The 26,034-nt window shown below is 34.0% G+C and overlaps 1 protein-coding gene across 5 annotated transcripts in view; it reads left to right on the plus strand.

Annotated features, from left to right (window-relative positions):
• Lrp1b (LDL receptor related protein 1B) overlaps positions 1-26,034 on the plus strand; it is a 1,866,674-nt gene that overhangs the window by 1,522,352 nt on the left and 318,288 nt on the right. The gene's annotated exons all lie outside the window — the stretch shown is intronic.

Below are 26,034 nucleotides of genomic sequence, written 5' to 3' on the forward strand. Positions count from 1 at the left end.
ATCAGTGTGGTGCTCTTTCCACCAAACTACAGAAGGAACATATTTTATTAATAATGCATCAGAGAAGAAGATGATTTCTTAAAATGTACATTATAATCCCCTAGCAATCCTTTATATAGTAATGGTTTTTGATCTTCATGGAGAATAATTAAATTAAGAATTCCTAGGTAAGGCATAGTTCTCAACTCTACTTTTAAAACACTCTGTTTATTTCTGGCACATTCAATACTGGGCTTCAGAAGAGAATTTTTCTAGGGTGCATTCAAATGGGAATTGAATAAGAAAATGAGAAGCTTTTGTTGTTTTGTTTTGTTTTGCCAATCATGGAATATGAACTCAGGGCCTGGGCACTGTCCCAGAGTTTTTGCTGTATCACTTGAGCCTCAGCTGTACTTACACTTTTGTTTGTTAAATGGAGATAAGTCTCACAGATTTTCCTGAATAAGCTTCTTTTTAAATCATTATCTTCAGATCTCAGTCTCCTGAGATTATAGGTGTGAGCCAAAAGTACCTAGCTGAGAATACCATTTTTTATGGTTATAGTTTGTAAAGACTTAAGTATACTGTAGTAGAGTAAAAATTTATTAGTCCACCATATTCTTTCACCTACTCAGTATTTCTTAGAAGACTTTCATAGTCTTGAATTTTGAAGGTGCCCAATGTTTTCTCCAAGATATGGGACAAGTATCATGGGATCTGACAGTGGAGGTGAACAGAGATAGTATCAAGTTAATCTTATAGTGTAATGATTTTTCTATTGTTAATGCAACCTCAATCCTCCCCTTGATTTAAACAGAAAATGTAAGCTTATTGCTAGTTTTTTTTTAATGCTTTGCCTGGTGACACTACAAGAGGGGGAAGGGGGAGAAGAGAAGAGGGAGAGAAGAGAAGAGAAAAGAGAGAGAGATTAGAGAGAAGAGGTGAGCTAAAGAAAAGTAACAGATCTCAGGTCAGTTGAGGTTATTAGTTGCTGAGTATAAAGTCAGAAATCAAACAACATTCACAGGACATAGATGACCAATTTTTTTCAACTGTAACAAAATCTTACAAGTTCTCTGATATTTTAAAAATAAATAATATTGCATATTATTATTATTTTATTACATCTTTGTATTATGAAAAACATTTGTTTTACCATTTGCACTGTGGTTCAAATGTATATACCAGGTTTTAGAACCAAAAATTCAAATAGAGGCCTAAGGCTGGAAAAATGTGTTACTTAACAAACCAAGCAGACTGGATTCAAATGATAGCAAACCTGCCTAGAAAGCACAAGTTCAATCCTCAAAAGCAATTTTTAAAAAAGGAAATCATGAATTATGAAACAAAATATATGTATTTTTCATATTTTACTTTAAACTAAGCATGTTATTATTAACATGAGGAAGTAAGAAATTAGAATACTTAAATACACTCATTGATCTTCAAGTATTTTTTTTACTTTTTAAAAATCAAAATAGTCAAATATTAACTTATTTTAAACATGTCCAGATATTTTGACAATTATTTAGCAGTCTTGTGATTCTGACTTTGTATCTTTCCCTTCTGTCTTCTTATTTCAAAAAAAATAGAGGAAGTAAATAATAGCAAGGATGCAGAGTTCATGTCTGCACTTGAACTTCGGGAGAGCTCACTGGGCTGACATGTTGCAGTGATAAATTATACAGCTAGTTCAGTTCTTTGATTTATTGTTGCAGTAGACATGAGTGTGATGACTGACATTAACATGTGTTCCATAGACAGCTGGGCTGAGCAATATTTTATTTCTCTTCCTCCATTTTCAAGTGTGTAGTATGAAAAGTAAAAAAGAAAACAAACTGACAAATACAGGAGACTATTCCTTCTGCAGCCCTCCCAGCAGACTATTGAAATAATGGCTTTTAAATTGAGAAGTCCCAAAGCTCTGCTCTACTTCTAGTCTCTCTCAAAGGGCCATTTAAAAAAAGATAAAACCCCACTGACTTCTATGAATTAAGTTTTGTGAATTCAGACTGTAGTTTTTTTTCTTTTTCATTCTTTGTATAAATACATAATGACAGGCTTCATCTGCATTCCCTCATTCTTTCTCGGTCTTAGGAGTTATCCTGGGAATTAAGATTCTTAACATTCACAATCAAAGAAATTACTTAATAGGCAGCTATAACCCTCTTTTAAAAGGAAAAAAAATTATTTTGTCAGGAATCCAATCCTTTTCTGTTTTAAATTAGAATTTGTGTAGAGGTGTAAATTACCTCAGGATTACAGTTGTGTTCCATCATGCCATCTGGGAACATGTGTATAGTTGGGAACACAAGACTCATAAGAATGTATAAGGCCCTCTATTCTCTCTGTTCTTTGAACATAGCTGGAGTGCTGTGTAAAATGTATGATATTACTTGATCACAAGATTTATTTTTGTTCAGCATCAATATTTAATATTTCTAGACTTTGTGTCTGTTTTGTCCAGAACTGTGAATTTCACATTACCAAGTTATGTACTCTATATACATGAATATTGTAGAAATGCAAGACACTGGGTCAAAGAACAGAGTTTTTATTGACACAACCAGCTCAACAGCCAGAGTACAAATGAGGCATTGGCCTCTCTTAACTAGACCTGGTAAAGCTAGTGAGAATTATTAAAATATCTGGAAGGAAATAGAGCTCAGGTTGCAGTGCATGGATGGCAAGGAAGAACAATGGGTTTCCTTCTAGTTATATGTAATACAGATGCAATCATCCTCATTCCCTTCAGCAAAAAGAGTAGGAAATCAAAACAAACCTTTTAGTCCCTTCAGAGTTCTGGTGAAAAGGGTCCAAATTTTCATCTTGTCCTTTTTGAGTATAAATTTGACTTTTCAAGGGCCAGATAAATACAGAGCAATACTTGGTTTGTAAGGCCATGGGGGGGGGGCACTCATATTTTGGCATTAGTTCTTCTTATTTCATTTTTGATAGTTTGAGATATGTCAGGTAAATAGGGAGCCTTGAAGTTTAATATATGAATCTAGACCTCATGCCATTTATATCTCATGGGAAAATAAGTTGTATTATCTTGTTGGATAAGCTAGTTTAAATTTTTAGATATATAAAGGTAATAATATACCTGAAAAACTACAAGGAAATATTCCCTTTCAAAAATAAATATCTATATATGTGATATATATGATAAATATAATACATAATGTGATAAATTACACAACTAGTTCAGTTCTTTGGTTTATTGTGGCAATAGATCATGAGTGTGATGACTGACATTAACATGTCATCCATAGATAGCTGGGTTAAGCTGTGTTTTTTTTTATCTCTTCTCATATATATATATTTCTGTGTCTCATATGGTACAATTTTATCCCAAAATACTGGAAAATAATTTTCTCCCACAATATTAAATTATGTAGTTTTTCACCTTTCTTCTCTGAAGGAAACTTTAAAGATTATTCTTTGTTCCTGTCTTATCGTCCTCTCCTTACCCTCAGGAAACTTTACTTTTGTTTTCATTCCTCTTCACTCACAAGTGGTATAGAGAACCAAACAAAGATACCTGTTCTCCCAGGAAAGTGATTCTAATAGAAAAATACACACTAAATATGGTTAAGTAAATACATGATGAATTAGATGGGGTTACATGCTGAAAATATAATCATTAGGAAGAAGGACCTCAGCTTTGTCATTTTCACAATGTCTTAATCATGGACTTGTGTTGTCCAACCAGCATGAAAATACTTCCTAAGCTTAATTCTAAACCTAAAATGCCTGTCTTTTTAGATATGAATAAAAGTGAAATAAGTAAAATAAATATAAAACTATCTTTAATAAGCTAAGTTCCTTTGGAAAACAATTAAAATCTAAATATGATTAGGACATACAAAAACAATGTTATCATATATTACAATTTGTGACTTATAACATATTTAACTAATCATATTATTATGCTTACCAGTAACTTCTAAACATAAGTTAGAGGTTAGAAATATTTATGAACATTTACTCTGGTACGACTTTCCAATTTTTTAAATACATATTTTTTTTATTGTAAAGATACTGTACAAAGTGGTTACAGTTAAATGAGTAAGGTAATGAGTAAATTTCCTATGGAGCATTGTTACTCTATCCTTTGTTTTCCCTCCCCACCTTCCCAACTCTTCCCTCCCCCACCCCCAAGATGTAAAGTTTGTTTTCAACATAGTGTCTTGTACATTCATTGTTACAATGGGTCAACCATTATCCTGATTGCAGCTGTTAGTTCCCTCTTCTCCCCAAATTAGAAAAATGTATATGTAAGATAAAGGGCACTGGATTCAAATACACTGAAAACAGGGGTTCTAGCAGGAGGGAAGATCATACAAAAGAAACAAAAAAATCACACAATTCATTATAAGTATATTAAAAACAACAGCAACAAAATTAAAACCTCTTGTGACCCTATCTTGAGGTTCATTTTGCTTATCATGATCTTATATGGTCATATGTGCATAGTTGTTCTTTTTTCTACCTTTTATGCTTGTCCTAGACCTATACTAGTTATTACAAATAAGGGAAACCACAGGACCTATGTTCTTTGTGTCTGGCTTACTTCACTTAATATAATTTTTTTTCTAACTCTTTCCAATTCCTAACAAAGGGAGCTGTGCTATTCTTTCTGATGGAGACATAGAATTCATATATATATATATATATATATATATATATATATATATATATATATATATTCATCTACTGAGGGCATCTGTAATGGCTCGATATTTTAGCTATGGTGAATAATGCTGCGATAAACATAGCTATGCTGGTAGCTTTACTATGGTAGTGTTGGTGATCGTTTGGGTAAATGTCCAGAAGTGGGATTTCTGCTCTATGTGCAGTCTTTGGAGGAACCTCCATACACTCTCACCAACAATACAGTGGGGTTTCTTTCTGCCACAACCCATCCAGCATCTGTTGTTATGAGCTTTCTTGATTTTAGCCATTCTAACTGGGGTGAGGTAGAATCTCACTGTTGTTTTGATTTGCATTTCTCTTATGGGCATAGAAGTTAAGCATTTTCTTCATGTGTTTATTGGCCATACTTATTTCCTCTGCATAGATGTCTTTCTTTAAGTCATTAGCCCAGTGGTTGATGGGATGATTTTTTTTCTTTGAGGATTTGTTTTTTGGGGATTTAATTTTTTGAGTTGTACGTATATTTCAGATGAGAGTCCCTTGACTGTTATATAGTTAGTGAAGATCTTATCCCAGTCATGGGCTTTCTATTGATCTTACTATGTCTTTGATGCAGGAGCTCTTAAGTTTCATGCAATACCATTTGTCCAAACTTTCTTTGATTTGATGTGTTTCTGGATTTTTATTTAAAAAATTTCAGCCTGTGCTAAGGAGCCCTAGAGTTTTTCCTATTCCGTCCTGTAATGTTTTCAGGCTGTCTGCTATGACTTCGAGGCCTTTGATCCATTTGGAGTTGATTCTAGTTCAGGGTAATATATAAGGATCTACAATTTTGCCAGCACCATTTACTGAAGAGGATGCCTTTCTTACATTCTATTTTTTTAGCTTCCTTATTGAAGATTAGGTGACTATAGGTCTGTGGGATCATTTCTGGGTCTTCACTTCTATTCCATTGGTCCTCAGGTCTGTTCTTGTGCCAGTACCAAGCTTTTTGTTTACTATGGCTTCTCCTTTGCCATCCCAACTCTCCAATTTTTATGATAAAACAAAATTGTCACTGGTTTTCATACTAATGATAATTTTTCATGATTTTAATAATAAACTTTGATACCATTGATTCCAGGAATATTATTGAAGAAATACAAAAGATTTAAAATATATATTTTCTGTTAAGTTCATAATTATATTCAGTCATATAATTATTTACTACCAACAATATGACTAATTTGAAGGGTAAAAAATTTTATTTGAGCTTTGCAACACAGCTCAGTGGAACAGTACTTGCCTAGCTTGCATAAGACCCTTGATTTCATGCTCAGCCCACACACAAAACAGTTCTGAGTCATCAATTTTTACTTATAAATTAGATATAATTGTAAAGCCCAAATAATAGTATATCTATGTAGAATTGTTATAAAAATATGACAGTAGTAGACTATCTGGAGAGACAGTAAGGGAAGTTAAAATTAGTCATAAATGCATAGACAGGTGAATCAATGCTACAAGTATCCATTTGTGTAGTTTGCTGAAGTTCATGGTAAGTTCTGAGTAGGTCTCTGTGGCTCTTGTCATAAATCTCTTTAGGTAGTCAATGAGTATAATAGACCATAAACTGAATTGTGTGGAAAAAAATTAATTATATATGACACCTTTATTTATACAATACTAAACATATTGTGATATATATATATATATACATGTATATGTAGAAAACTGTCAAATTATCTTGCAAGAAATAAGATGTAGATTCAATATGATCATTCTATTAGTAAAATAGTAAGTCTGTAATACAATTAAAGGTTAACCCTTACATCAAAAATTTCATCAAAATATAACTTAGTATAGATACCATTGGCTTCCCTATATATATTGTATTTTGAAGGTAATGGTACAACAATGTGAATATGTTTGTATGTAAGTATGTATACATATATACTATATACATATATATATATATATATATATACGTGTGTGTAATTGATCTATACACTAACTACAAGTAGATTGATGTATGAGTGAATACTAACTCTTCTATGGGGACTTTATGGAAAGAGGTAAGAATCAGATTAGATCAGAGTGAGTGATTTTAAAAGCTAAACTTAGAATGTAAGTATAAGAACAATAAATTTGTCTAAGCATCTTGTTTCTGTAAGTATTGAGTTTTTATTTGAAGGTGTGGCTGAAATTTAGTGGATCCCTATCTGAGTGAAAAAGTGAAAAGCGAGAGCTCAAGTGAGAGAGAGAGAGAGAGAGAGAGAGAGATTGAGAATTGAATATTGAGTTTGACAGTTTTATTTTTATTATTGTGGTTTTTTTAAATTTTTGGAATCCATACACAACACAGTCTGAGTAACTGTCATCTGTAAATATAACACATCTTTTGACTGGTGACATTTTTAGATTTGCTTATTTTTTAATTTAATTTTATTTTAAGAGTGATGTCAGAGAGGTTACAGCTATGTAAGTTAGGTAATGAATACATATCTTGTTGAACATTTTCACCCCTCCCTTGTTTTTTCCCACTTACCCTACTCAACACCTCCCAAATTCCCCACAAGCATCTCTTCTAACTGTGATGAAATGGAATTTCAACATAGTTTTGATTTGCATTCATTTTCTGGCCAAAGATGTTGAACATTTCTCCTTGTGTCTATTCACTATTTCGATTTCCTCTCCAAAAAAGTTGTTCCTTTGAGGATTTGTTTTTGGAGGTTTTTTTGAGCTCTAGGTATATTTTGTGTATGAAGCTCTTATCTGTTGTATAGTTAGTGAAAATCTTTTCTAGATTGGGTTATATTAGTACTAATTGTGTGAGTTGTGCTCCTTTTTCTTGCTCATATTCATATCTCCCAAATATTAATTAGCTTATAGTAAATGTCAAAGAACATTTTTTATAGTCAGTGCATTGTGGTTAAAAATTATTTGTTTGGAAAAATGCAGATTTTAATATTCTGACCCAAGTATCTGATCTGGAACTTGTATTACAAATACTCGTGACCACAAACAGGACAATGACTTCAAAATTGTGAGTGATGATATGATGCATGTATTTAGATCATCATGCGCTTAAATCATCACCTGAATTAGAGGTGGTTGGAATTTATAACTACTGTTGGTTTAGCACAAGTTCTGCTTTGCGAATGATAACGAGGATGAAAATCAATCCTGTTGATTATTGTGATGTCTTCCCTGAGGTTTCCTTCCTATATTGTTGAACTCACTTTGCTTTTATTTAGCCTTGTTTCTGAGCTTGCCTTTCTGACTAAAATCCACATAACATTGAATGTGATCAACAATGAAAATAAGACGTACTTAAACATGAGAAGTTATTGTATAAATATAGTTAACATAAATGCAGTTAAAGCTACTGGAAACATACATTACATGAGCAAAATCTACAGTTAATATAAAAATACATGAAACCATCTACTTAAACAGATCATGTTTCTATGTATTATTTATGTTTGACAATTCTAAAAGTAAGGTAAGCCTTTATCTGCCAATAAAGAATTACAATTCAGCTTGGAAATAAAGCTATTAGAACAGACGTGTCCTTAGAAATTATTCAATTAGATTTTTCTCATTTCAGAGATTCATAATTTGCTCAGAGTTGTAGATCAAATCCTTCTTAATACAAAATATTCTCTTTGGAATCTGTACACTTCGTTTGAGTTCATCACAGAGTCAGTATGTTTTTTCATGAAAAATCTCTAGTACTAAATATGACAAGTCTATCACAGGTAATCATCAGGGCTATGGTGAAATCCAGAATGTTAATTTGAAAAGTGTAAAAATGTAATAATTTGCCAGAAGTATTCAGAGAAACTTCTATTTTATTCATGTACAAGGACAGTCTACCACCCTATCATTTTCTATGGGTACTGAACTGTTATTTTTTTCCTTGCACACCTTGAACAATGCCTCAAAATGAGTTCATTGAGAAATACTGCTTATTTAATGACTTTCCAAAATGTATGTTAAGATAGGCATTAACATTTGGATGATATTAAGTCATCAGTTAGTTATCCAAATTCAGTAAAATGGAGGTTGTTTCATTATCCATGTGATGAAAGGAATGCCAAAAGGTGATTTAGATACTCCATAGTTCACAGCTTGTCCTTGAACAATTGGAACTGCTCATTTTTTGTCATCTTTCTGGCAGCTGCCAAACTATAATGCTCAAGATACAACTGAAATTAACTAAAATAAATCTTTGTGAAAAAAAATAAACGTAATTTCTGGCCTTGTAAAAGTAACTGATTATACTGCCTTCATTTACACATAATATATTGGCATTGTTTCATTTAAAGTTATGGTACTTTATTTTCTTGAGTGAGCCAAGAAAAAAAAGCCCTGCGCAAGTATTCATGTCTTTTATGTCATGCGATGTAGCAGTCAAAATGCTTCTGGTGGCATGTGGAAGAAGACTTCCCATAAAGCTTAAATGAGCATCTAAATTGCAAAATGACTCAGAGGATACATGATACTGCTGCTTTTCCAAACAGTGTGTCTACAAACATTTATCTTTAAGATGAATTTTATTAAGAAGCTTAAAATGTGTGGGGAAAGACATTAACATAAAGAAATAGTGACTTCTGGCAATGTTAAATTAGAGCAGAGCATAGCATTTTTGTGGAAGATTTGCATTCCATATATATTTTAAATCCTTAATTAAATCAATTACTGGAAAATAAATGCAATGAGATGAAGTTTGAATTGTAGATAAACGCATATTAACATGGATAAGGAGGAAAGCATTGAATTTTAAATTAACTACAAAAATGGAAATTACTCCCTTTATCCCCACATTTTTCTTCTTTTTCTATTATACAAGATCTCATTTACAGGACGTAGGAGGCATTAGTAGTAAAGCTATTTGAAATGTGAAATTTAATTAATTATTTTTACTCCAATCCATCCTTGGGCAAAATACTTATATATGTGAAATTTTGTTAGCCCAACAGTTTCTGGATTAAAATGTCTGCATAAAACATTACAGGAGTGCAGGGGCTGGGAAGATGGCTCAGTGGTAAAGCGCTTGCCTTACATGCCTGAGACCCTGGGTTCAATTCCTCAGCACCTCATAAGCAAAAAGAAAAAAGCTGGAAGTGGCGCTGTGGGTCAAGTGGTAGAGCGCTATAGCCTTGAGCAGAAGAACTGAGGGACATGCCCAGGCCCAGAGTTCAGGCCCTATGACCGGACCCACCCCCCAAAAAAAAAACATTACAGGAGTGCAAACTAGTGAAGTACATGATCATTTAAATAGCGAAGTCTGATTGTTAAGGGACACTTGAAAGAACACACTGACTTGTCTCACCATATTGTTGTTCCCTTTGATTTCCCCAAATCAGATAAGAAATGTACTCATTACCATACGTACATAACTCTGACCTCTCTGTACATCACCTTGACAATAAAATTAAATAAAAAAAGGAACACACTGACATGAATATAGTTGGTGTAATGATTTCATGTAGATAACTTTTGTAAAGATAACTTTTATAACAAATGTGTTTTTGATGGTGGCTTTAGTGTATCATTTTTTATAATATTTGTTTTAAATGCCCAAAAGAACATTTACTGACTAATAACATAGTGCTATGTTCATAGTTTTAATGAAAACTCCACACTGTTTGCTATAGTTGAACTAGTTTACATTCCAACAATAGTTCCCTATTAGCCACATCCTCCCCAGCATGTACTATAATTTATGGTCTTGATTGGCCATTCTAACTTGAGTAAGGTGGAATCTGTTTTATTTTGATTTGCATTTTATAGCCAGATATGTTGAACATTCTTTATACGTTCATTGGGTCATTTGTATTTCTTCCTCTGAGAAGTCGTTGTTTATCCCAATAGCCATTTTTTTTTTAAATTTAATTGTTGGTTTGGAGAAGATTTAAATTTTCTAGTTCTCTGTATATTCTGGACCTTAGGCCATTCTCTGATATATAGGTTGGAAAAAAATGTTTTCTCATTCTGTAGGCTTGTCCTTTGCTGTGCAGAGAACTTTTAGTGTGATGTAATCCCATTTATTAAGTATACTTTGATTTGCTGTGCTTCTGGATGTTTCTTCAGAAAACTTCTACCTGGAACCCTAATGTTTACCCTAATTTTTCTTGCAATATTTTCATGGTTTCAGGTTTTTAATCCATTTTGAATTGATGCTGGTACAAGTTGATATCTAGTTTCCATTTTCTGCATGTGGATATCCACTTTTGCCAATATCATTTTTTGTTGAAGAGGCTGCCTATCTTCCAGCATGTTTTTGGCTCCCTTATCAAATTTTAAATGAGAATAGGTCTGTGGGTTTATTTCTTGGTCTTCTATTCATGTTTTTTGCAGTACAAGTCACCATAGCCAAGATATGAAATCAGCCTAGATGTCCCTCAGAGGATGAAAGGATCAACAAACTGTGGCATATATAACCAATGGTTATCTGTTAGAAAGAATTATGTTGTGCCATTTGTAAAAATATGTAAAAAGTAACAAATATGTTAAAATTTTAATTAAACCTCATGCTTGACAAAAAGAACCTGGTATTCTGCATATATTTATATTTCTATTTTTGAGAGGTTTTACTAATTAATTGTGGAACACTATATTGACTAGGAATCCAAGATCCCAACTTTTGTGCTGTGGATATAGGCTCAGTAAGTTCTGTCAGTATTGAACATCAAGCAGTTTTCAATACATTTGTTTTTCCTCTGGAATATAATTTTTTTTCTGACAATGTAAGTACTTATATTTAGTGTTAATGCTTTGAGTATTATACATAGTAGATTTAAGTGATTACATGATAAATGTGTGTTGATTGTTCTTGTACCATTTAGAAATAACAATTTTTTAAAATTTTTATGACTCACATGGCTTGAAATTCTAATAGTATGCCTCTACAAAACATTCTTCCAAGCTGTACGTGGAAAACAATAGAGAGAGAGAGAGAAATAGAAAGATATAGATAGGTAGGTATTGCAGTAAGATTATTGATATATTACAAAATTGTGAAAAGAAAGGGGAGTTCATATCCTACAAAATGAAGGAAAGTAAAGGATTGAATGGCAACTCCTTTGCACAACTATATATACACATATATGGGGAAGATCTTTGAGTGTTTGCTGGCTATTACAAATGGGAAAGCTTAATTTGTTATTACAAAAGTAGAAGTTACATTATACTTTTATGTTACATAGATAGGCACACACACACACACACACACACACACACACACACACACACACACACACACACACACACACACACACACCCCAAACTTCTATTACTTAAGTCTAGTCAAATTTTAAAATGATTTACTTATTGAATAAGTTCTCCCCCAACTAAATGCAGAATGAATTATATCTGTATAATTGACTATCTGATAAATCAACAACATAAAATCTAAAGCAATGTTCTTTCTCTTGGTTATCTTGTTCATCTCTGTCATTCAAAGTATTATAATTTTGGATTTTGCAATAAAGCTTTACAACTATTAGTGCACTAAAAACAAAATAATACAAATACACGATTCTTCTGGCTGTTTAACTCAAATACCTTCCTCACATTTTGTGTGCCTTTTGATAAATTGTGAATGAAGAATAAGCTTTTTTATTTAGAAAATATTTTCCCTAGATTCACATGTGACAAGTTTTCACAGTAGCTTCAAAACTCCTTTGAATGTTTTATTTTTAAATCAGTTCCAGTTGTACCAACAAGAAATGCATTCCTGTTAATATTAAAACACAATTGAAATCCTTTATAGTATTGGCATGATGAATCACTTTCTTGTGAAATCTCTTTGATGACAAACATTCTGTTTTTTGAGTGACATTTTGTTCTGCAAGTTTAAATCAATGAAGTGACAAGAGGCAGGAAGGTGGTTGCAGCATTAGAAGATAGTCACTAGCTTCCAAAGGTTGTATTATATATAGTCAATTTACAGACAGCTATTATTTCTTCTTTATTTTAAAGTAATACTTCACATACAAAATAACTGAACAAAATAGAATATAGTAAGATTCACATCAAGGAAATGGAAAATTTTCTAAAATCACTGACCTAGACAACGTTGAAATTGTATTAGTAGTCTTGACAAATCTGGACCTATTTTCTCAAAGCTGTGTGTGTACAAGTGTGTATGTATGCATGTGTACACACATGTAGATGTGCATGTAAGAGGAAAAAAGGAAGGGAAAGAGATGATAATAGATCATAGGCAATCATAGATTAGTTTTTACAGGATGGATTCTAGAACTTAGTTCTGAAACTGGCCAATGTTCAATACTTTAGATCTCATTTAAAGTTGGGCGCTGGTGGCTCAAGCCCATAATTCTAGCTAATAAGGAGTCTGATATTATCAGGATTGAGGTTTGAAGCCTGGGCAGAAAAGTTCCATGAGACTCTTATTTACAATTAACTACTCAAAAAAGAAAAAGGGCTGGGAAGGTGGCTCAATGGTAGAGCGCTTGCCTTGCATGACTAAGGCCCTGCGTTCAATTCCTCAGCACCATATAAACAAAAAAGAAAAAAGCCGGAAGTGGCTCTGTGGCTCAAGTGTTAGAGCGCTAGCCTTGAACTGAAGAGCTGAGGGACAGCGCCCAGGCCCAGAGTTCAGGCCCCACAACCGGACCCCCGCCCCCCAAAAATGCCACTGAGTAGATGAATGGATCAAGAAACTATGGTATATTTAAACAACGGAATTCTATGTTTCCATCAGAAAGAATGGCATTGCCTCATTCAAAAGGAAATTGAAAGACTTGGAAGGAATCATAGTGTAATAATTAGTATATGTCTAGTATAGCCCTAGCAGATGAGTAAAATAACTCAATAGCTATGTACACATGACCAAACAAGATGATGCTAAGCAAAATAAACTCCCAGATGTGGAAACAAGAGTTGTTACTTGTTTTTGATGTTCTTTGAGATTTCTTTTTTCTTTTCTGTTTCCTACGGTTTCCACTGTTGTCACTGTTTTTGATCTGCATGGTCTAATCTACAATCTAGTTCAACAGATACAACCTAGTTCAACAATAAACAACTAAGGATCAATGGACTAAGAAAAATCAAAGAAGGAGTCAGCAGACCAGAAATGAATAGGTTTAGGGAGAATTGTGTAGAAAATAAGATTGGAGGAATATAGGGAGGGAAACTGAGAGAACAATTCAGAGAGGGAAGGAATAGAAGGAAAGGGGAAGAGAGAAAAAGGAAAAAAATAAAAAAAAATAAATGACACACTTAAAAAGTATATAAGTATAAAGAAATAAATCTACAATTAATGGAATTAATGCTGGGAGTTTATGAATTGAGTAATCAATATCTGAAATAAGTTTGAACACAATGAAGTATAAGGTCTAATAATTGAAGACAGGAATATATCTGGAAATGAACACAAAAGCAATTAAGTAAGGCAAAAAAAAGACTAAAAGGGAAAAGTGTGTAAAGAGCACACACTTATATGTGTATATATATGAAACAACAACAACAATGAACAAAAAAAACCCTAAAAATAGTTAACAGTTTAAAAAAATTAGGTAGAAAAAAGAGTTAGGTGTGTGGCAGATCTTCTGTCTCCCCTCTGTCCCTAAGTAATCTCTTGGTGGAGTCTCTGGTTTCCTTGTGGTGTTTGGTTTTCCCGTGGCTTTGTTGGTTTCTTAAATCAGTTTGTTTGAGCAGGCTGAAGGAAACTCTGCCTTTATGCCCCTTCTCCCAGGCATTTCAGTGGGAGGCCGATCTGCTTTGGTTATCACAAAAGAGGGAGGTGGCTGTTTCCTCTAGCTTATGGTTGTTGTCTGGGAGCTGGGTTGTAGGTATGCCTGTGGCCTATCAGCAATCAGTAGCTTTACTCTGGTTGGCTATCTCCTGAGAGACTCAATCTGCCCAACCTGGAGCCAATCTCAGGATTTATGTGTAACAAGTTTCCAAGTGCTCTAGGGCTTGGATTTGCTGCCTATGCTGCAGCTGGGTAGGGTAGTCTCTTCCTCTATTTACCCGGTAAGGAAAGTCTGCCCCAGCCATGCAGAACTGCCTCTGCTGGAGAGGCACAACTTTCCCCAGGGGTGGAGCTGAGCCCCATTGCAGGTCAGACCCCTTGGACCTATTGAATGGCTCCTATTGTCTTCTTCCAAATGCTGAGTTATGTGTTAGTTGCTGTGGCCGGATCTGTGTCAGTATCAAAAATGGAGTTCTTCTCTGGTAGTGTGTGTGGGGGGGGGGGGGGCGGGGGATGGCTACTTTCCCACTGCTGCTCTGTGACAAGGAGTGAGGATGTCCTCACAGCTTTCCTTTGGTTTCTGGGCCATACATGTCCATGGTTTGCGACTGTCTGTGGTCAGCAAAATGAAGATTTCTGCTCCTTGCCAGTTCTTGCTGGCCGTAGAAGAACCTGCTGGCACACCACCGCTGGTACCTTTGTTCTGGGCTCACTCTGTTGATGTGGCGGCCAGCCGCAGAGCTGAAGTTGCTGCCGCTGCCATGAACCAGGTGTGCTCGAATCATTGTTCTTAACTAAACTGCCTGAGTTTTTCCTCTCTGGCCAAACTCTCTATACTATGATGACACACTTGGTGTGACTCTCTAGCCTTAGATTTTCCACTGAAACACTAAAACTGATTTCTACATGAAAGCTTGCTTAGCCTCCAACTTTTCCTCTGCCATCTTCTCTCCTGAGGTCAAGATTTTCTTATTGCCTTCCTATACCTTGCCAAATGCTGCTTCTTAAATGTCCTTAAATTTTTCTAACTAGAGTATTATATCTGTTTCAATATTAACTGACAGAATGATCACAAATATTGATAGTCTATTTAATAGTACAGAATAATAGAAAAATAGACATTTATATTTATGTGAGAAGATGTTCTGCTGATAGATGATAGAAAAATGGTAGAAAAATTTTAAGACATTTGCCTGTATATGTACGTTTCCTTTCTTGGTGTGTGTGAGTGTGTGTGTATGTGTGTGTGTGTGTGTGTGTGTGTGTGTTTGTGAGAGAGAGACAGAGACAGAAACAGTGAGACAGAGAGAGACAGAGAAAGAGAAACAGAGAGACACAGACAGAGAGAGACAGAGAACGCACTAGTCTTCAGGTTGGAACTCAAGGCCAGGTCCGTCCTTTAACTTTTTTTATTTAAGGGTACTGCTCTACCACTGGGCCTTTTTAGTGGTTAATTGTAGATAAGTCTCTCGGACTTTCCTCCCAGGATTGGCTTGTAATGAGGATGCTCAGATCTCAGCCTCTTCAGTACCTAGGATTGCTGGTGTGAGCCATGTGAGCCTGGCTGATTTATTTCTTAATGCCTAACTGATATAATATACAGTCTTTTACATGATTGGTTTGATTTCTATTCCTTTAAAATGTACTTAAAAATGGTATTTAGATAAATTGTATTTGTATTAGTAACTTCTTCAGAAAAGTTAACTATTTCCATTTTCATCTCTCTTTTTTTTTTGTCAATCCCGAGGCTTGAACTCAGGGCCTAGGCACTGTCTAGCCTCTTTGTGTTCAAGGCGAGTGCTTTGCTACTTGAGCCACAGCACCACTTCCAATTAGTGAATGGTTAATTGAAAATAAGTTTCTTATGGGGACTTTCCTGCCCAGGTTGGCTTCAAATCATGATCCTCAGATCTCAGCCTCCTCAGTATCTAGGATTACAGGAGTGAGCCACAAGCACCTGGTCTTATTTCTATTATTATGTGAAATATATATTTTACATTATTGTTTTTTGCCACAGCACCATTCTTTGCAAAGCAACTGCAGTTGTTTCATTGCAATCCAAAACACACTGCATTCCTTAGCCATATCAGGGGTCACGTTGTCATTTCTTTTAATGATCATTTATGATCTTGTCAGAGAATCAATCAGCCAGGGTGTTTCGGAATCCTCTTATTTGCTTGAGTTTTAAATTGCTTGCTTTAACATTTAACATATGGGCATAAGAAATTATGTTGTCTGACTTACAAAGCAGAACATTTTTTGTTTGGCTTGATTTTGTTTTACTTTTTTCCCTAGTAAGTTAGTAATGAAGTGCCAGAATGTGAAAGACATGTAACCAGTGTCTATGAATGACTGTCACATAAATTTTTAGTCTAGTTGACATTTCTAAGGACTAAGTGTTCATCTATGAAGACATAAATGAGAATAAGTGACTATGTCAAGAAAAACATTTTTGCAAAAGAACATGAATGATGTTGAAATATGAACTTATTTATAGGTTTAAGGTGAAAATTATTCCTAAATAGGCTATTGCCATACAGCAGAATAGAATAAAATTTATGTTGTCAGAGCTTCTGAATTTTAAATAAAGATGTTGTTTAAGCTTTTAAAGGTCAGAATATGTAAACTTTCCAGTAAAAGTATTTTATTATGCAGAGAGGACTGTGAATTAGTTTTAATCAGAAATAAGAAACTGGAGTTAGCTCCATTCTTAGTAGAAACTACTACTTGGTAAGAAGGAAATATGTTTAAGTATAGATTGAGTTTAATAATGTTTTATCCTTTCAATAGGCCAACAGAAGTTGCTCAGTGAATGGTAAAATTAATTTTAAAAAGTTGTTATATTGGTCTTTTGGTATGACTATCAAAACTTTCATTTTTATGGAATTATCTACCCATCAACATAATTGCTTTTCTTTATATCTAACTGGTAAATGTTTTATTTATAACTATTTAACAGTGCTTTGAGTATGATATTGAGTATGATAAATGGGGAAATACATCTAACTTGAAGGAACATAGATTTAATTATAAAATACACTTCTACTAATAATGAATAATTGGTGATAGTTCCCATCCCCAAAACAGTACCTCAATAAAAATGTGATCTTTGTTCTCTGGTTCTTAAACAGTGTCTAATCATTTATAAATGTATTACCTTGGCCTAGATATATAACTACATCAAGTTTCAATCCTCATCATTAAACATTGATAAAAATAGTATCTGTCATATGCAGAGATTAAATTATGTTGTCTATATCATTTAATATATAATAATAAATATGTAGGATATGTTTTTTCCTTATAGTTGATTAAAATGGCAAAAAGATGAACAAATGAATGGATAAATTTGATTTCTGGTAAAATGTTTAATTCAGAGTATTTCACTTCTAAATTCTGTTTAGAAAATTATTTTCACCCTTAACTTTCTCTCCTGAATAGAATAGCAAAAATACCACACAAGTTTTTAACAAATGTCAGGGATTTTGATTAATCCATCTCTAATACTTTTTACTTTTACCCAGCATTGAGGAAGATGAATCAAAAACAATTTTTAAAATACAAACCAATAATAATGTTACTATATTTATTAGCAGTTTTCAATTATTATCTTTAGGTATTTGTACAACGTAATTGCCATTTAAGAAAATAGTTTATAAATACAATTTTTCCTCATCAGTGTCACTCTGAGCAGTTGACCTTTATTTTCAGAACAGAAATCAGCGTTGCAAATTTGGCCAGTAGAAAGGCAAATTTATCCATGTCCATCATTTCTGTCTTTCTAAACAAGTTCATGTTGGGAACTTTGCTCTAGAAATCTGATCTATGTTCACATTAATTTAGCTCCTGTTCCATTCATATACACCATTGTTCTGTTCTTTCCCTTTCCCTTTCCTTCTCCTTCCTCTCCCCCTTCTTTTTCTCCTTCCCCCTTTCCTATCATGTTTCCTTCCTTTCTTGCTTATTTCCTTCCTCCCTCCTTCCTCCCCTCTCTCATTTTCCTTCCTTTCCTTCCTCCCTCCCTTCCTTCCCTTTCTTCTTTTTCCTTCCTTCCTTCTTTTCTTCCTTCCTTCTTTCCTTCCTTCCTTCCTTCCTTCCTTCCTTCCTTCCTTCCTTCCTTCCATCCTTCCTTCCTTCCGTCCTTCCTTCCTTCTGTCCTTCCTTCCTTCCTTCTAAAGTAGATCACAGTGCCAATCACATGAACTCTAGTGAAGGCTTTCATACTTGTTTTCTTTTTTTCTTTTTTTTTTTGTCGGTCATGGGGCCTGAACTCTGGGCCTGGGCACTTGAGCTCTTCAGCTCAAGGCTAGTGCTTTACCACTTGAGCAACAGCACCACTTCCGGCTATTTTTGCTTATATGGTTCTGAGGAATCGAACCCAGGGCCTCATGCATGCAAGGTGAGCACTCTACTACTAAGCCACCTTCCCAGCCCTGCTTTCAGTTTCTTTATATAACTTTCTTCATGCTTATTCTCCAGGGTAACAGAAAACTTTCAACATTCTATTCTTATAAAGACACTAATTCTATCATGTAACTTCATGATTTCTTCATAAACTAATTGCCTTCAAAAGACTTAATTATAAATGTATCCTACTCGTGCAATGTACTAAAGGTGAGCATTCATTCATTTTATATGATTATTCCATGTTATCTTTTACACTAATGTGTATCATGTAGGATATAACAGGCTGCTTCCAAAAAATCCAATAGAGGAATATTTGTTTAAGCTGCTATACCTGCTAAGAATTACATTACTTTCAGATTACCAAAAAGACAAAGATACATTTTAATATTGACTCAGTCTTTGGGCTTGATCTCAGAAGGCCTAAGATCTGTCCCTGATCTCTTTTTGCTCAGGGATAGCACTCTACCACTTCTAGCCAAAGCACCACTTCTGGCTTTCTTATGGTTCATTGGAGATGAGAGTCTTATGAACTTTCCTTCTGGAACTGGCTTCGATCCAACATCCTCAGATCTCACTCTGAATAGCTAGGATTACAGGTGTGAGCCACCAGCTCCCAGGTTAAAATTATTTTGTTGTTGTTTTGTTGTTTTTTTTACAAATACTCATATTTTGATTTTAATTTTATTTCTATTTCTTAATTTTTTGCCATTCATTTTTTGTACTTTTTTATTGTAAAAATACTGTACAGAGGGGTTACAGTTACATGAGAAAGGTAATGAATATATTCCCTATCAAGCATTGTTGCCTCCTCCTTTGTTTTTCTTTTTCCATCCCTTTCCTCCCACCTCCACAACAACCCCCTTCCCCCCTGCCAAGGTTGTAAAGTTCATTTTAATTCCACACAGAGCCTTATATGCAGCCCAGGCTGACCTGAAGCTTGTAATGTTCCTGCCTCAGCCTCCTCTGAATTACAGGCTTGTATCAGCATGCCCTGTTTAATTTAATTTTAAAATAAGGAACACAATTACATTAGAATAATTCTGCAGGGAAAGATAATAAAATTAAGCACCTATTTAACTCTCATAACCAAAATGTAAACTCAGGTAAACAGACATCTGAACAACAGCCCTCTGGATTTACTTTAGCAGGTTTTGAATGGGCCAAGTTTACTGATTTGCCACACAAAACAAAAAAAAGGAAAAAAAAAGAGAGTTGTTCTCCAATACCACTCTGCTAAAGATGACTCATAGTTGTATAGAGTAGTTTAGTACACGCTATTGGAAGTAGTTATTCTGAGGCTTTGTTCTGTGTTCTTTCTATCACATCACAGCACACACTGAAGTAGAGATAACTAGAGAATTGTAGCTCTAATCTAGGTAAGGACCAACCACTCCTCCAAATTAGGAAGTCAGTAAGGCACAGACTATTTCTTCACGCTAACTAAAACACAATATCCCCATTCATGCCATCTGTCCCTAGTAGACAGGAACAGATTTCTTAAAAATATAGACAAACAAAATAAAAACAACACATTCTAGCAAACTTTAAAACTGTTTCTGGAAATGTCTGTAACTCTGAATGCAAATTTTTATAAAGGGTTCTTTGACTTATATACAGTTTATACATCATCTCTCTATTTTTCTTTCTTGCTCAATTTTATGTTCTTCCTATTCTCTTCTTCCTCTTCACACACATATATCTTCAGAACCATTGCTAAAATGAAGTCGTTTTGTTGGTTAGTTAGTTTCAGGAATAGCTTTATATTCAACTCACAGGTGCACATTCAGATTTACCACTGTTCTTTCATCCATTGATATTTGTAAGCCATGAGAGGATCTGTTTGGTGAACATACTTATAATTTAGGTTTAGGAAAAAAAACAAACTTTGAATAAATTTATTAGATCATAAATGCATCTGATTTTTCAGAATATTTTATTGTCCTAGTCTATTTGCAGCCACATGTAGTTTGACTCCTAAGAGTATTTTTGATTTTGTGGCATATACAATGAATTCTTGTTTACACCCCCCCATCCCTTCATTTGTTACTGATCAAGATGCACTGTATTCATAAACTATTTTTTGAATGGCAACTCCTTTATATAAATAATTAAAGATAATGAATACATTTTTAAAAATTATTTTTGAGAAATAATTAGGCTTAGATTTTTAGATGCAACTGATAGACACTAAACTGAACTGATATAAATTTGAAAGTTTTCACATACTCATATTTAGGAATCTGATACCACATTGAATACTAAATATGTTATCCATATCGCCTACAAATTATTCCATTTCTTTGTAAACTCCTGCTTCCCCATCTGCTCTAAGCATTATTCCCAACAAACACCATCTCTATGCTCTCATTGGAATTTTGCCTGTATGTTTGACATGAGTGGTTTCTTTGAAGTGCTTCTTGCGTGATTTCCACCAGTTACATTAATTATTTTGAAATATGTCAATGTTGTTATATCCATCAAGACATCATCCAGTTGTTTTTTTCTAGGTGTATCCTATTGAGTGTATGAAACAAGAAAGAAGAATCATTATGAGCACATGGTAAATTGAAGGCCAGATAGTTCTCAAGATTATTTAGTTAGCCAGAGAGACTACAAGATAAGATTTTTTTATAGTAGGAGAGAAATATTGCTCTTAATTCCAAACAAAAGTAAAAGAAGGAACTCATAGATAAAAGCAGAATGAGAATAGAAAGTTAATAAAAGAAAACTTTAGGGATGATAAGAGATTGCCTAAGCCAATTTACTTACTAGGACTTTTGTTGAAAGTAGGCCACAGTATTCAGACTTTACCTGGAGGACAGTGGAATGTAGAAAACTTGGTCAAATATTTAGAGTGATATAGTATTAATGTACAGTGATTCAGTCTTAGCAGTAATCTTTCTAAAATTTGGACTCTCGAGGACATGCCCCAGGACAAAGCCAAACAATAGGGCTCAATTTGAACAGACTTCAGTAGAACCTGGGTAGAATAAATCAAGAAGATATTTGTTTTTATATTCACTTATTTATATTAAGTAGTTGTATAAAGAGATTCCAATACCAGTAGTCAGATTAGGAGTACAGTGCACTTTGATCAGTGTCACCTCTTCCATCATTCCCTCTTATCTTTTTCATCCCTTCCCTCTCTCTAACTTATGAAGTTCAATTTTTCCAGTGTCATTGAATACAATGACTGTATTTGCTCATCATTTCTCCTTCCACCCATCTAGCCTTCCCCAATTTATTGCCTCCATCACAAACACGTTTCAACTTCCTGATATTCATTATGTTAATTTGTTAATTGTTAAAAGGAATTACACCAATAAACTCCAAGGTGATAATCTGACACATGGATACAACTTGTTGATGTATTCACTTGTATGTTTGTATGTAGACACTTCCATGGTTTCCATTGGTGTCTTCTACAAATAGATTTGTACAAACGTTTATGTTCCAATATTTCTTTTTTTTTTTTTTTTTTGTCGGTCTTGGGGCTTGAACTCTGGGCCTGGGCGCTGTCCCTCAGCTCTTCAGCTCAAGGCGAGCACTCTACCACTTGAGCTACAGCGCCACTTCCGGTTTTCTGGTGGTTTATTGGAGATAGGAGTCTCACGGGTCTCTCCTGCCCAGGCTGGCTTTGAACCGCGATCCTCAGATCTCAGCCTCCTGAGTAGCTAGGATTACAGGCGTGAGCCACCAGCGCCCGGCATATGTTCCAATATTTCTGTGGATGCCTGTTTTCATTTTCTTAGATAAATAAACACTTGAGTACATAAGAATAATCACATGCTCAATACATGTTTAATTTCTTTGGAGGATGTAATTCTTTTCCTACTTGGTTGTAGGACTTTATAGTATTATCTTTATCTGGATCCATAACAGTCCTTCGTAAGCTCAGTCTCTTTACATTTAGTCAAAATTTTGTATGTTGAAGTTGTTTTGCTCAATTTTTGGATTTTAACTTTGTTTTTGTAAAATTAATAATGCATGATATTGTTCATGTTTTTATGTGTTTAGTTGACATAAATGGATAGGTGGGTTTTGTGTGTGCGTGTGTGTGTGTGTGTGTGTGTATGTGTTTGTTTTTTCTGGTCCTGGAGATTGAAATTAGGGCCTAGACACTATCTCTGATCTTCTGCTCAGCCTCCTGAGTAGTCAAAATTACAGGAGTGAGTCACTGGCAATACTAAAGTTAAATTTTCATTCTCTTTAATTCGTTTTATTATTATTTTGGGAGATTTCTTTGCATAAGAACTATGCATATCTTTCTTTGCATTTATGGAAATATTTTCTCAAAGTTTTGGCTTACTTTTTCATTCTTTGGCCAGTGTCATTTAAAGCATAGAAGTTGTATATTTTGATGAAATTTACTTTATCACACTTGTTACTTGATCTCTTACTTTTTGACATTTACTGAAAAATCTTTCAGTAATCTAAGTCAAACTTATATCTTCTTAGTTAAGTTTTACACATGGCATAAGATATGGATATAAATACGTTTTAAATTTTTTATTGTAAAATACTGTACAGATGGGTTACATGAATAAGGTAATGAGTACATTTCTAATGAGCATTGTTACCCCTCCTTTGATTTTACATCTAAACAATCTAGTACCATTTGTTGGAAAATAACCATCCCTTTGTTTTGGATATAGTCTTTGTCCTTTTGTCAAAAATGAGTAACCTATCCATATGTGTCTATTTGTGAGCTTCTCTTCTAATGTATTTACCAATAATTTATCTATCATCTGTTGTTATTACAAATGTCTAGCTTGAAATAGTCATCTAAGTTCTTCATTGCTTTTTTGACTATCTTATATTGTTGGCACTTTTTAAAGAATTTTGAAAGCAGCTTATCAATTTCTACAAACTGTGTTATTTGATTGGGATTTATACGTAACGTCAATTTGTGCAGAAATTATATTTCAGCAATGGTAATATTATAAGCTATTTAAAATATATTTATAAAACTTAATTTTGGGTTGTTAAATTCATAATTTAGTGGCTTATAAGATTTTTTATATTTAACGATATTCATACTTGTTTGTACTATTAAAAAGTACTTCAGTTTTTAAATTTTCAATTTTTCAATATATTAGTATATAGAAATACAATTAACTTTCATCTCATACTAAGTTTATCTATTAATTGAAGCATCTCGTGTGTGTGTGTGTGTGTGTGTGTGTGTGTGTGTGTGTATAGATTTTCTTTTGTTCTACTTTTCTTTTGACAGTATTGGAATTTAGATATTGAGCATTATGTTTGCATACATTTGCCTTGCTAGTTGAGACATGCCTTTAGTCCTTTAAGGTTTAAGTTATATTTTTGATATAGTTGTACTGTTTATAGGCTTTTACTATTTATAGGCCTTTTGGGAAATAGAATCTTCCTACCTATTCCTCTAATTGTTAGGCTTGCAAGCATGTTCCACCATCTCTGAATCATTATATTCAGAGGGATTTCCAATATCTCTTTTCATAATCTGGCTACAAACTGTGATTTTTCCAGAAGGTACCTCCCAAATAGCTGGGGTTACAGTTGTAATGCATACTTCCTAGCATCTCACAGTCCTGGGGCTTGAACTCAGGGCCTGGGTGCTGTCCTTTAGCTTTTTTGCTCAAAACTAGTGCTCTACCACTCAAACCACAGCTCCACTTGAAGCTCTCTATGGTGCTTAACTGGAAATTTAGTTAGAGATAAAACTCTCATAGACCTTTCTGCTGTGTCTGGCTTCAAATGGATCCTCAGATCTGAGCTTCTTGAATACCTAAGATTAAGGCATGAGCCACTGGAAATCTTCGTTTTTTATGTTTAGAATTTTGTCATGTAATTTTACTTCTCTTCTTCAAATATTGGTGCATTTTATCTTCTTTTTCTTGCTTTATTATACTGCCTAGATTTCAGGATAAGGAGTGAAGGTAGCTGAATGTTTTCTTATTTTAGGTATGTTTTATTTATACTGATATAAATTATTATCCCTTTACTGAACTCAACCAAAATTTAAAATTCCATGCTATTCAGTATTGTTTTTCTGTGTTCTAGGTTTTAATTTCTCTTAGGATCTTTAAAGTTCTCCCCCTCCCCTGGGTCTTCTAATTTATTCTCATTTAGTTTCTTAAGGCGAACACTGAGGACATTGACTTGAATTTTTCTCCTTTTTCAACATTTTATTCCACAGAGTATTTCAAAGGTATCAATTTTATATTTTCTTACAATTTTCTGAGCTTTATTTTTGGAGATAACAGTTTGATACTTTCAGTGTTAACAGTTTGATCCTTTCAGATCTTGACTTTAAGGTTTGGTAGGCAGGAATGAAGCCGAGTTTAGGGTTAATTAGTCCCCACTTACTGAGAGAAAACTTGTAAGAACTCTAATCAGAATGCTAATAATTGGAACACTGTAGAGTCTGACATTGCTAACAGACATGACCCAGAGCCTGTGTAAACCCTAGAGCACTTGTTTAAACCTTTCATGTTTTCCTTCACCATTATGGAGTAGCTACCTAACATGCAGGCAGTGTGCATTATCAGCACATAATTGAAAAAGTCAGGAGACTTTAAGCAGATACATATCCACAGCTTTCTGCTGAACACTCTTACATCTACCATTCTGCCTTGTGACATGTAGATCTCCCATAACTATCCCCTCTGTAACTTTCACTGTTTGGTTCCTGCATGCTAATTGCATCCACTATGGAACATAATTTTTGTTATTGTGTCTAGTAATTCCTAAACCTCTTCACTGACTTGAAAATAAAGTCTGGAGAAGACTTCCTTCTTGCATTTTCTTAGTTTCTTGGTTATTTTGAAAAGTACATCTAGGCCTTTTTAGTCCATCTGGGTATAAATAGAAGTTTGGTCTTATTTTTCATCTTCTTTTATTTCCTGCAAGAATGTTCAAAATGCTTTAACCATTCATGTTAAAAGTTTCCTGAACAACTTGACCCCTAATGTTCTTTGAAAGTTCTACACATATTTAAGAACTCTGTAAGTGTCTGCTGTATAGTTGATAATCCAGCAATAAAAGTAAAATAATTTTGGTAGTATTAGCTTTTCTTCTGACTTGTCAATTCTGGATTTTGATACTGAACAAATCTAGTTGTATTTTCAAACTGAATGACTAGTAGAATTACAGGTTGAGTAACCTTATCCAAAATTCTGAAATTTAATATTCCCTTTAATCTTGTTTTCCAAATACTGATATGATGATAACAAGTGGAAAATCCCATACATAATCTTATATGACTGGATGAGTCACATAAAACTCAGGAAAGCTAAACATTT

The sequence above is a fragment of the Dipodomys merriami genome, unplaced genomic scaffold (genome assembly GCF_024711535.1).
Source record: "Dipodomys merriami isolate MVZ:Mamm:240054 unplaced genomic scaffold, mDipMer1.0.p SCAF_1, whole genome shotgun sequence".
Lineage (NCBI taxonomy): Eukaryota > Metazoa > Chordata > Mammalia > Rodentia > Heteromyidae > Dipodomys > Dipodomys merriami.